Source organism: Tursiops truncatus, chromosome 10 (genome assembly GCF_011762595.2).
Source record: "Tursiops truncatus isolate mTurTru1 chromosome 10, mTurTru1.mat.Y, whole genome shotgun sequence".
Classification (NCBI taxonomy): domain Eukaryota; kingdom Metazoa; phylum Chordata; class Mammalia; order Artiodactyla; family Delphinidae; genus Tursiops; species Tursiops truncatus.
This window is the reverse complement of record NC_047043.1, coordinates 40367381-40379297: the sequence shown is the minus strand read 5'-3', so window position 1 is coordinate 40379297 and position 11917 is coordinate 40367381. Positions and strand designations below refer to the sequence as shown.

The following is an 11917-nucleotide window of genomic DNA, read 5'->3' as shown; positions in this document are numbered from 1 at the left end:
TAATCACACCCAACGCTGGTTCTGCTATTGATGTGAGCCAGAAGTCCCCTCTGGAGAGTAGGAGATTAATAGCAGAAGCACTGCAAACTGGGACAGATTTGAGGAAAGCCATGTGAATTACCTGGAGAAGGAGGGATAGGGCTGGAAATTGCTGACTCACAGTCCCTGGCATCCACTCCCTGCTTTCTCCCCTCTCTCACCTGCTGCAAAGGTCCCAGGGGATCCGTTAGCCAACAGATGATGAAGAATCTGTGGCAAAGTCTTCGAAACACATCCACAACCTTTAGAATAGTTCAGCATAGCCATAACTCTTCCTATATTTCTGAAAAGTCGAGTTCATTTCCGGATTGAGGTCAACGACCTGTGTGTGTCCTGACTTAGTGTTTCTGGCACAGCATTTCAGCAAACTCTTCCTTGTACTTAAATTCACTAGGTGGGGCTGACATAAGTCAGTAAAAAAGGTAAACCCTTTTCTGATTGAGCAACATGTAGTGCCAGTCAGAAGGAAGGCTGTTGACACATCTTCCTGGGCTAGAGAGCGAAGAAGAGCAACCATTACCCTTGGATTCCAGTTAGCTTTCTTTCCTCTACGGCTCCACAGCTTTCTTTCCTCTATGACCTCTTTTCTGTACAAGGTCAGATAGTAAATATTTTAAATTTTGCAGTCCACATATAGTCTCTGTTTCTTCTTCTTCTCCTCCTTCTTCTATTTTGTCTTACGTCCTTTAAAAATATAAAAACCATTCTTAGCTCCCAGGACACACAGAAATAGTCCCACAGGCCATAGTACACTGACCCTGCTCCAAACTAACAATGCACAAATTTCTGAGTAACAGCCTTCAGTGCGACAATTCAAGCCAAAGTCCATTCATTTTATCTGGGATAGTGTGCTCATTAAGGAAATTTTACCAGTGAGCACACTATCCCAGATAAAATGAATGGACTTTGGCTTGAATTGTGAGTTTGAAGGCCCACTTATGAAAACTCCTAAGTAATTGGTAATTTGTTGAGCTTATACTTAATATTTGTACATTTTACTATATGAAAGTTTTACCTCAATTTTTTTGTTTTAAAGCATTTTTAGTACTTTTTTATTTAAGCTCTATCTCATCTACCTTTTTATTTCCAGAACCATGCCCAGTTGAAAATAGGCACTCATTTATTGTGTTTTATGGAGAAAAGGAGAAGCAGGAGGCTGGATGGTGGTAGAGGGAGGAGGAGAGAAAGAGCATTATTGAATAACCCATGGCTAAAAACCAAGACAGCTCATAACTGAATGGCCAGATCTCTTGAAAATCACCTGTTACACAGGCAAAATGAAGCACCTATGGACATCTGGTTCTAATAAACAAGTAAAATTTCATAGTTGTTACATCTGTGGTTACAAGGGCTCATGCAAGTCCTCTGGGGCAGCATAACACATGGGTCCCCGACAGGTTTCTCAGGACTGTGACCCTGGAAGCTGTGACCAATTAGCCTATTAAGCCAGGAGAGAGTTCTAAAATTCAATTTGATACCATTTTAATACGCATAAGAGCTCTGTGAGATTCCATAAAATTTGAAGTGTTACAGAGTTGTATGTAAAAGACACTTTTATAAACCTTAAGATTCAAGGAAAGAGGGATGGTAGACTTCCCTGCAGAGAATATTAGATGTTTGAGGGTTAAGGGACCCATTGGCTCTGGAAATCAGAGTCTGGAAATCACAAAGGTGCAAGTATTGGGCTGGCCAAAAAGTTCATTCAGGTTTTTCTGTAACATTTAAGTTTGTTGCATTTAGGTCTAACATGTCAGATTTATAACAATTACTCAAACACTTGGGAAGGTTTATTAGTCAAACAACATTTTAGAGATAAAGAACTGAAATATATTAAATATTTAAATGCAGTGTAAAATATCTGAAGATGTTTAATTAACAAATCCATAAATAGAACCAAATATTAGTCAAAGACCCTTACAAGTGATTGCAAAACTTTGGTTTACAAACAAAATAATATTTGTAAACTGAACTTTAAAGTTTAAGGAAAAACTATGATTTTGAATCTGTAACTATAATAAATTTATTATTAACTCTTAAAGCTTAACCAACCTCTGAATAGTCTTTTCTGCACTTAAAACAGCCCTTAAGTACACTGAGAAATTCACACCTAACACCTCCATTACCAGCCTTAATTCTTTCTACAGTTCCCCTTATGACATGATTTATACACATCTCAGAATTTCAGTTACCTCTTCTGGACAGTCATTTATCACTGTGCCTATAGGCACTAATTGCAAAAATTCAAATTGATACTTATCAATTTGACATCCAAGAGGTGCTTAGTAATTTAAAATCAAGTAGTAATTTAAAACCAAGATATCCTGGTGCAATAACATAAGTTCTAAAATTGAGATAAAATGCAAAGTAACTAAAATTTTGAGAAAACAGCTCAAATTAATCTGCTAATTTAGAGCTTCTTTGTGCCACAGAAATTTAGCCATCATACAAGTTGGGAATTTGACCAATCAGCATAATATACTGCCTTCTATAAGCATAGCCTGCTTATAGAATGCATATTGCTTTCTATAAGCATAGCCTGCCTCCAACTTCTGGAAGTTTAAATTTAGGGACCATTAGAAGAAACACCCCATCTAACATATTCTGACAAGAAGATATAGCAATAAAATAGAAACTAAATATATATTATATCTATAGGCAGTTTTGAGATCCTTTTTTCTAATCTGAAAATGTTTTTTAGAATAGGAAAATAGTGCTGTTAGCTTTGAGTTATTTTCTAGTAATAATAGTTTTAAAAGGATAAAATAAATACATAATGTTGCAATGGGTGTGAACATCTTCTGTAACTGTAGAAGAGCATGGTAGTCATAAAATCTTTTTTTCCCCAAAACAAAATTAAAGTGTGTGAATGGAAGATGTCTCCAATAACAAAGAACAAGGACAGAGGGACAGCCCAATTAGCAGTAAAGAAAAAGTCTTTACACCATTTATGTATAAATTTGTTTTTCCTTACTATAATTCAGGGTTTCTTAGCTATCTAAGTCATAATTGTATATAATAAAATTTAGGAATAAAAAAGGAATAAAGAGAAACTTTTGCCACCTTCACAGCAACCAGTATTAAACTTGTCCTCCTGACATAAACAATTATAAATGACAAATAAATAAGGCAATTATTTTCAGACATTGAACATGAGGCAGCACAGGACTCAGAACCTTGAGACAAGGGAAGCCCACAAAATGAGTGACACATTCACCCTGGTTCTTTCCCTAGAAAATCCTTCCAAATGATAGGGGCCAAGAAGTAGAGCCCAAGCAGAGCATAGCAGTCGTCTGAGCAGAAGAGGCAGAGACTGAAGTTCAGGGCTGCTAAAGGTCTGAAATGTGTAGGGAATAATACCAGAGGGCAGAGAACCACAAAGATGAGTTCCTAGAAGTCTGCATGGGAGTTCCCAGCAGATCCTAGGCTGGGGACAGGGATGTACATATCAGGGTAAAACTCCACAAGGCCCCACAGGAGAGGCTGCTGCTGGGCTGTGTGCTGAATGAAGGCACCAGAAAATAGCTCAGTGCTGCAAGGCTTTGGAGTTCTAGCCCTTGCCAGGCTCTTTGAGCACCTCCTGAGGCGACAGGAAGGCCATGTGATAGCAGGAAGTGTCACGCCCTCAAGTGTGGGGCATTTTTTAGAGCAGAGGTTAGCAAAACTTTTTACAAGCCTGGACAGTAAATATTTCAGGCTTATAAGTCATATGATCTCTTTCCCAACCTTTCAATACTGTCAGTGTAGCATGAAAACAGCCACAGACAATATGCAAATAATGAGCATTGTTGTGTTCCTATAAAGCTTTTTTATAGACACAAAGATGACCTAAGTGTTAGAACTGGCAGACAAGGACATAAAAGTAGCCATTATAAATGTGTTTAAAGACTTAACAGAAAAGATAAACACAGTAAACAGGTAGGAAATGTCAGCATAGAAATGGAAATGATAAAAAATAACCAAATGGAGGGCTTCCCTGGTGGCGCAGTGGTTGAGAGTCCACCTGCCGATGCAGGGGACACGGGTTTGTGACCCGGTCTGGGAAGATCCCACATGCTGTGGGGTGGCTGGGCCCGTGAGCCATGGCCGCTGAGCCTGCGTGTCCAGAGCCTGCGCTCCGCAACGGGAGAGGCCACAGCAGTGAGAGGCCTGCGTACCGGAAAAAAAACAAAATAAATAACCAAATGGAAATTCTATAACTGAAAATTACATTACCTGAAATAAAATACTCATGAGATAGGTTTAACAAGCAGGCTAGAGACTGCATAAGAAAAAGTCAGTGAGTTTGAAGACAAATCAAAATAAATCATCCAATTTGAGGAACAAGAGAAAAAATGTTAATGGGGCAATACCAGTGATCTAACATATGTGTAATGGAAGTATCAGAATGAAAAGAGAAAGCGAACAGAGAAGGAAAAACTATTTGAGAGAAAGATGGATGAAATATTTTCAAATTCAGATTTTTAAAAAGTCAATTTATAAACCCAAGAAGCTCAGTGAAACCCATGCAGGATAAACACAAAGAAAAATACACCGAGACATACTATCATCAACATGCAGAAAGATCAAAAAAATGAGGAGAAAAGTCTTAACTGAAGCAAGAGAAAAAGATGCATTACATTCAGGGAACTATAATACAAACTCAAAATGACTTCTCATCCAAAACAATGGTGACAAGAAGTCAGAAAATGAACCATTAAAGAGCTGCAAGAAAAAAAAAAAACCCACCACCATCAACTCAAATTTCTAAATCCAGCAAAATTATCATTGAAAAGGGGGAGAGGGCATAAAATAAAAACATTTTCTGATCAATGAAAACTGAAAGAATTTGTTGTCAGCAGACCTACACTGTAAGAAATGCTAAAGAAACTCTTCAGACTAAAAGAAAAATGAAACCAAGTGGGATCTCAGATTTATAGGAGGGAATGAAGAGCGTGGAAAATAGTAAATATGTAAATATATTAGAAGGCTATTTTTTTTCTTAGTTTCTTTAATAGACAAATGTTTAAAGCAAAAGTAGTACTGCTGTAGTGTATGGGGTTTATAAAATCCAAAGAAGTAAAATACGTTACAGCATTAGCACAAAGATGGAGTAAAAGAAATTATACTATTGTAAATTTCTTCCATTTTACATGAAGTGCTACAATATTAATTTAAAATGGACTGTAATTTTTCAAAAAAAGAAGAAATTTTTTAAAATAATGTTAAAATATTCAATTAAACAAGAAGTGGGAAAGTAGAACCGCAGGCAAATTCATTTCACCTGACTTCACTAATCAAGGTTGTTTTAAGACTTGCATGTCCTCCAAGCTGCAGGATACCCAAACAATAAGATGTTTGCCTGAGTTGTTTTCCAGGAACTTGGAGTCAGCTGTGTCAAGTTCTAACTTAGCTGGTTAGGACTGGATGTAACCACTGACCCTCCAACTGGGCATGTGTATGTCTGCTTGGTGACATTTAACCATCAGTGGGCCAAAAACTCCACCCTCAGATTGTGCTTAAGCACCTCCATTTTTGAACATGCAGAGGCCTGTAGCTTAGTACATCTGCACAGAACAACGATTACCATATCTTTTTCCAGTAACCTTTCTCTACATTCCCCATGCTCCCTAAGCCTCAGACTGCCCTGCTTCTTTATTCTTTATTCCATAAATACCTTGACCCCTTGCCTTCAGGGAGGTGGGTCTGAAACTTGTTCTCCCATCTCCTTGCTTGGCTGCCTTGCAAATAAACCCTCTCTCCTGCAAATCTCAGCATCCCAGCATTTTGGTTTGCTGTGCATCAACCTGGTTTGGTAGCAAAAGGAGTAACAGAGTAACAAAAACCACATGACAAACAGAAAACAATACAAATTGATAGACCTTAATCCAACCATAACAACAACTACACAAAATGTCAATGGACTATATTCCCCAATTAAAGGGCAGACCGTCAGGCTGAATTTAAAATGCAAGACTGAATAATACGCTGTCTGTAAAAGAGGCAATTTGAATACAAAGACATAAACACATTGAGGGAAAAAGATATATCATGCAAACAGTAAGTGTAAGAAAGCTGGAGTGGCCATATTAAAATCAGTCAAGATAGACTTCAAGGAAAAGAGGCATTTCATAATGATAAAAGAATCAGTCCACCAGGAATACATAATCCTAAATATGTATGCCTCTGATATTAGAGCTTCAAAATATATGAAGTGAAAATTGACAAAACTAAAGGGAGAAGTAGACAAATCCACAATAATAACTGGAAACTTTAATTACTTTCAGCAGTTGACAGAACAAGTAGAAAAAAAAAATCAGCCTGACCAACACCTATCAAATAACTATTGCACCTGGTCTTCTTTCGCTCAGAGGCACCTAGTGTAATCCAATATACACAGAATGAATTAGAAAATTTAAAATAATTCAGTACAATTTTTCCAATACAAATTTTTATAAAATATTATTTTCTTATCACATCTTTATTTTCATAAGGTTCTTGGAGCTGCTGATTTAGCTCACCCAATATACGGAGAGTGTTATGGACTGAATTGTGTTCTCCAAAATTCATATGTTGAAGCCCTAACATATGAATGTGTTAGAATGTGACCGTGTGTGGAGTTAGGGCCTTCAAAGTGGTGATTAAGTTAAAATGAGGCTGATAGGGTGGGCTATAATCCAATCTGACTGGTGTCCTTATAAGAGGAAATTTCGACACCCAAGAGTCACCAGGGATATGCATGTGTAGAAGAAAGACCATGTGAGGACACAGTGAGAAGGCCACTCTGTGCAAGCTAAGGAGAGAGGCCTCAGAAGCAACTAAGCCTACCAACACCTTGATCTTGGAATTCTAGCCTCCAGAACTGTGAGAAATAAATGTCTGTTGTTTAGGCCATCTAGTGTGGTTCTTTGTCACAGCAGTCCTGGCAAACTAACACAGAGAGCCAGTGGTTGTTGTCAAACTGAAAAGCCAAATCAAAAAAAAATCAGACTTTATCAATTCAAGTTGATTGTTAGTACATGTCCTCAAGTCAGCCATCTCCCCTCTGCATGAAGTCCTAAGTTTCTCACCTAGTGAAAACATTGCTCCCTCTGTAAGCCCCCTTTCGGCATCTGCTTTGTTCTCACTGAACGCTCACCAGGAGAAGTGCAGTTGTTTTGTTTTTTGTTCTTTGTTTTTGTTTTTTGCCGTACACGGGCCTCTCACTGTTGTGGCCTCTCCCGTTGCGGAGCACAGGCTCTGGACGTACAGGCTCAGCGGCCATGGCTCACGGGCCCAGCCGCTCCGCAGCATGTGGGATCCTCCTGGACCGGGGCACGAACCCATGTCCCCTGCATCGGCAGGCGGACTCTCAACCACTGCACCACCAGGGAAGCCCCGAGAAGCGCAGTTTTTGACAGTGGAAGTGGACAAGAGAGGTCATTGGATGAAAATTGTCACCATGCTCACTCATGCAATACAGTACTACAGAGGAAGTCAGGACATTTGAACTTGGGCTGGAAGGCTCCATGTTTAATGTAGTCCATGAACAGGAATACATGGGGAAGACGCATGGCATGTTTATAGTGCCTCGACTAAAGAAGGTCTTGACACCCAGGACAGTATGCCACATTAAGAGCTAGAGCAAAGTACTGGTATGATTTTCAAGCAAACAAAAGGAAGGAAGAAAGGAAGGAAGGGAGGGAGGAAGGAGAGGATAAGTGAGAATATAAGAAAGGAAGACACACTACTACCCATATCTTAACCCAGGTGTGTGCTCAGTCGACCTGAATGCAGACAGGAGACAGAATTTTAGAGAAGGTGGTGTATCTAGCCCAACAGTCACATTTATAAAAGTGGAAGCTTTTATAAATTAGGAATTAAGTGGCAGGAGCAGAACTGGGCCTAGACTGAGGTCCCTACATGCCCAGTCTTCTCTCCACATTTCCAAAGGTGTGACATGAAGTCACTGATGTGATAATCTTGGGTTATAAAATGCAGATAAAGACAGTTTTCTCTGATACTACTTGACTCCAGTAATGTAATATTTATGTAATATTTAGCATCAAATGAAGAGCGAGGATATTTTAATGAATAACGATAATCCAATTACACTTTGTAATGTACAAAGAGAAGAGTTTTTATTCAGTGTTTCCTCTCATCTGTTAATGACAGGCTATTTCTGAGACTGAAAATAAGATAAAAGTCCAACATAGCAATAAACTAATTACAGTTTATTTCTGGTGTCGCAAAGTAGTAGCTATAGAAGTATTGACAGAGAAGAGATTCCAGTGAGGGTGAAATTCTGAGTGGTGCTGGGGGCTGAGCTGGGGGAGCAGATCAAGGCTGCCCTCACTGGATTGGCACTATCAGGCTCTATAAATTTTCAAAAGCCCATCTAGACTGAGTGGTGCTTAAAATGGGACATAGGCAGGCAGGCCAAACCACACAGACCGAGGGATCAGAGTTGGCATGAACTTCTGGCAAGGTAGGGCCATGACTGAGGTCAGGTCAGGTGACTGAATTCAACAATCCTGCCGCCTCAATAAAGATTAAAAGATGAATTAGCAAAGAGCTCTCTCTAGAATCAGCAGCTCAGTCTAAAACACTCATTGCCTGTTCTCATGAGTCTAGCGATCTGTATAAATGACTTTTTACAAAGACAAGCATTCATTTATGTGGTAGTGGATGTGAGGTGTGAAAACATAAATCATGACTTATATTTAATGATTAAAGGTACTTAGTGCTTCCCACTTTAAATACACTTTCAAAATGTGTTCATTTTCGTTTTATAAAGAGAATGCTGGAACTCAGAGATGTGAAGTGGTTCTGCAGTACGTAAAGCAGCCAAGACAAACGAGTCTCTCTAAGGCTTAATCTGAAGGAGGTAGGGTCAGAGGTTACAGTCGGGCTGCTGCATACAGTTGTACAAGCAGGCCTATGGTCAGTTCCCCCCAAAGCAGAGCTTCAGACAATCAGTTACTCTATCCTGAGGAACCCTTTGACAACTCTTATGAAATGTGTCTCAGAAACTTCCATGGAGGCTTGTGGAGGCAGCAGAGCATTTATTCACTGAGCCCTGTCCCCACTGGTCAAAGGTTGCCTCACCCTCCATTAGTCCCTCCACCCTCCTGCCCCTGTGTTACTCCTCCCTGCCCTCAGTCCCACCCTTCAATCTTGCACACGCGTGAGTGCCAAAAAGGCTCCTATGGACGTCCCCATGAGGAGACTCACAAAAGCCCCCAAACAAGAAATGAGAGGCCTGGGTGGTAGAGGAGGCACTACTCAGGGGCACCTGCGTGAAATTAGTTGACACCTGCACAGAACTGGTCACTGCAGCTGTGGCTGGAATAAAAGGTGAGGCCAAGAGGATTTGAGATAATATGCAAGTGTCCACTACCCAAGTACACTCAGTCGGGGGGTGAGAGGGGCTGAAATTCATCCTGTGCTCTGCTCTCCACGGCACGCACGCGGGTGCCGGCTGCAACTCCCTGGAGGCAGCGGCTGGCTTTTCTCATTCACACAAAGATGCCATGTGGGATAGCAAAGGTCCTGGTTGTTGTGCACCAGCTGTTGCATAGCAGGCTAGAATCTTAATTTCAATGTTCAAAACTCTAAAACAAACAAGGAAAAGAAATAAAAGCCATCTAAATTGGAAAAGAAGAAGTAAAATGATCTCCGTTTGCAAATGACATGATCTTATATGTGAAAAATCCTAAACACTCCACACACCCATACACAAACAAAACTGTTACAACTAATAAAAGATTTTAGCAAAGTTGCAGGATAAAAAGTTAATACACAAAATTCACTTGCATTTCTATACACTAGCAGTAAACTTTCTGAAAAAGAAATTAAGAAAATAATCCCATTTATTATAGTAGCAAAATTTCTCATGGGTTGGAAGACTAAACATTGTTAAAATGTCCATACTACCCAAAGTGATCTACATATTCAATGCAATCCCTATCAAAATCCCAATGGCAGGGACTTCCCTGGTGGCACAGTGGTTAAGAATCCACCTGCTAATGCAGGGGGCACCGGTTAGAGCCCTGGGCCAGGAAGATCCCACATGCTGCGGAGCAACTAAGCCCGTACATCACAACTACTAAGCCTGCGCTCTAGAGCCCACGAGCCACAACTACTGAAGCCCACGTGCTTAGAGCCCATGCACCACAACAAGAGAAGCCACCACAATGAGAAGCCTGCGCACCACAACAAAGAGTAGCCCCCACTCGCCGCAACTAGAGAAAGCCCGCATGCAGCAACAAAGACCCAAGGCAGCCAAAAGTAAAAATAAATAAAATTTAAAAAAAAAATCCCAATGGCACTCTTAGCAGATAAAGAAATAACCATCCAAAAATTCATAATGAATCTTAAGGGACTCTGAATAGCCAAAATAACCTTTAAAAAGAACAAAGCTGGAGGCCTCATACTTTCTGATTTCAAATCATGCTACACAGCAACAGTAATTAGGATGGTGTGGTACTAGCATAAAGACAGACATATAGACCAATGGAACAGAACAGAAAGCCCAGAAGTAAACCCTTACATATATGACCAAATAATTTTCAAGAAGATTACCCTAAGGAAAGGGTAGTCTCTTCAACAAATGATGTTGGAAAACCTGAATATCCACATGCAAAAAATGAAGTTGAACCCTTCCCTACACCAAATGCAAAAATTAATTCAGAATGGACTAAAAGGGTTGTGGAATCAAGATGGTGGACTAGGAGAATGCGGAATTCACGCCTCCGCACAACTAGGGCACCTACCAGGTACCGGTGGGGAACCATGGGCACCTAAGGGGATGGGAGGAACCCCCAGTGACCGGGTGTGGGGTGTGGGAGCAGTGAAGGGGGAAGAGAAGTGGAGGCAGGACGGGACTTGCGCCACTGAGGGGCGGCTGGGGGAGGGGAAAGGATCCCACGCCAGGAGGGGTTAACTGGGGGACCATTGGGAGGGCAGAGATCAAAAGGGAGCGTGGCCAGGTTTCCCCTGCCCACTTGGGCCCCCCCGGAACCTGCTGAGATCTCAGGCCTGATCCTCTGCCCACTGAGGACCCCTCCAGCCACGCAGGTCCTGAGGGAGTGGGAGGGAGGGAAGGGGGAGCAAAAGTAAAGGTCGGACTTCCGGTGGGGGGGTTGGGGAGAGGAGGAGTTCCTACACCCAGAAGAACCCACCCACTGGTAGGGGTCCAGCAGGGATGGCGGAGACCCTGGGGGGGGGTGTGCAGAGGAACGGAAGGGAATGCAGCCAGCACTTGCCCTGTCCACTTAGGCACCAGGGTGCCTCCTGGGCTCCTGGGCCTAATCCTCTGCCCTGGGAGCATCCCTCCCGCCGTGAAGAGCCCAAGTCCCGCCCCTATGCCCCCTCACCTCTACACTCAGAGACCCCCTCTTAGACCCCCTCCAACGTGCTGGGCCTAAACCCCACCCACACACCCTCACCCAGGGCCTTACCTCCAAACTCTGGAACTCCACATTCCAGACGCCTTCCTTTGGACGTGCTGCCTCTCCCCTTCCGTGCAGGTCCTAAGCAGAGCCCCCACCCCATGCTTGAATGTCGCCCAGCCTAGGCCCCGCCCCCAAGGCCTTTTCCAGCTGTAGTGGGTCCTGAGCCTAGGCCCTGCCCCAGGCTGAAACGTCACCCCCCACCCGCCTATGTCCTGCCCCACCCTAAAGCCCGGTTCTGCCTGAGTTCCTCCCCCGCCTAAACTCTGCCCCCATAGCCAAGGCTTTTTTTCTTCTTCTTTGTTCCTCTTTTAGATTGGGGTTCCATTTTACCTTGTTGATTCATTGTTGTTCATTCACTTATATTTTTATTTTTTCTAATAAATCTTTTATTTTTCTAATTTTATTTTATTCTCTATACTTTGTTATTGTTCTCTCCTTTTGGCTTGTTCCCCCCAACTTTTTTTTTC

The 11917-nt window shown here is 41.7% G+C and overlaps 1 long non-coding RNA gene across 2 annotated transcripts in view; it reads right to left on the bottom strand.

Moving 5' to 3' along the window:
- The window catches only part of LOC141279746 (uncharacterized), a 32265-nt gene extending 20665 nt beyond the window's left edge, over positions 1-11600 (bottom strand). The window contains exons 1-2 of one of the 2 annotated variants that reach the window (XR_012334520.1): positions 11457-11600; positions 122-723 (exon numbers count right to left, since the gene is read on the bottom strand). This is a non-coding gene — a long non-coding RNA (uncharacterized lncRNA). The remainder of the gene's footprint in view (positions 1-121; positions 724-11456) is intronic. The other variant, XR_012334521.1, reaches the window with a different exon arrangement.
- Positions 11601-11917: the final 317 nt, after the last annotated feature.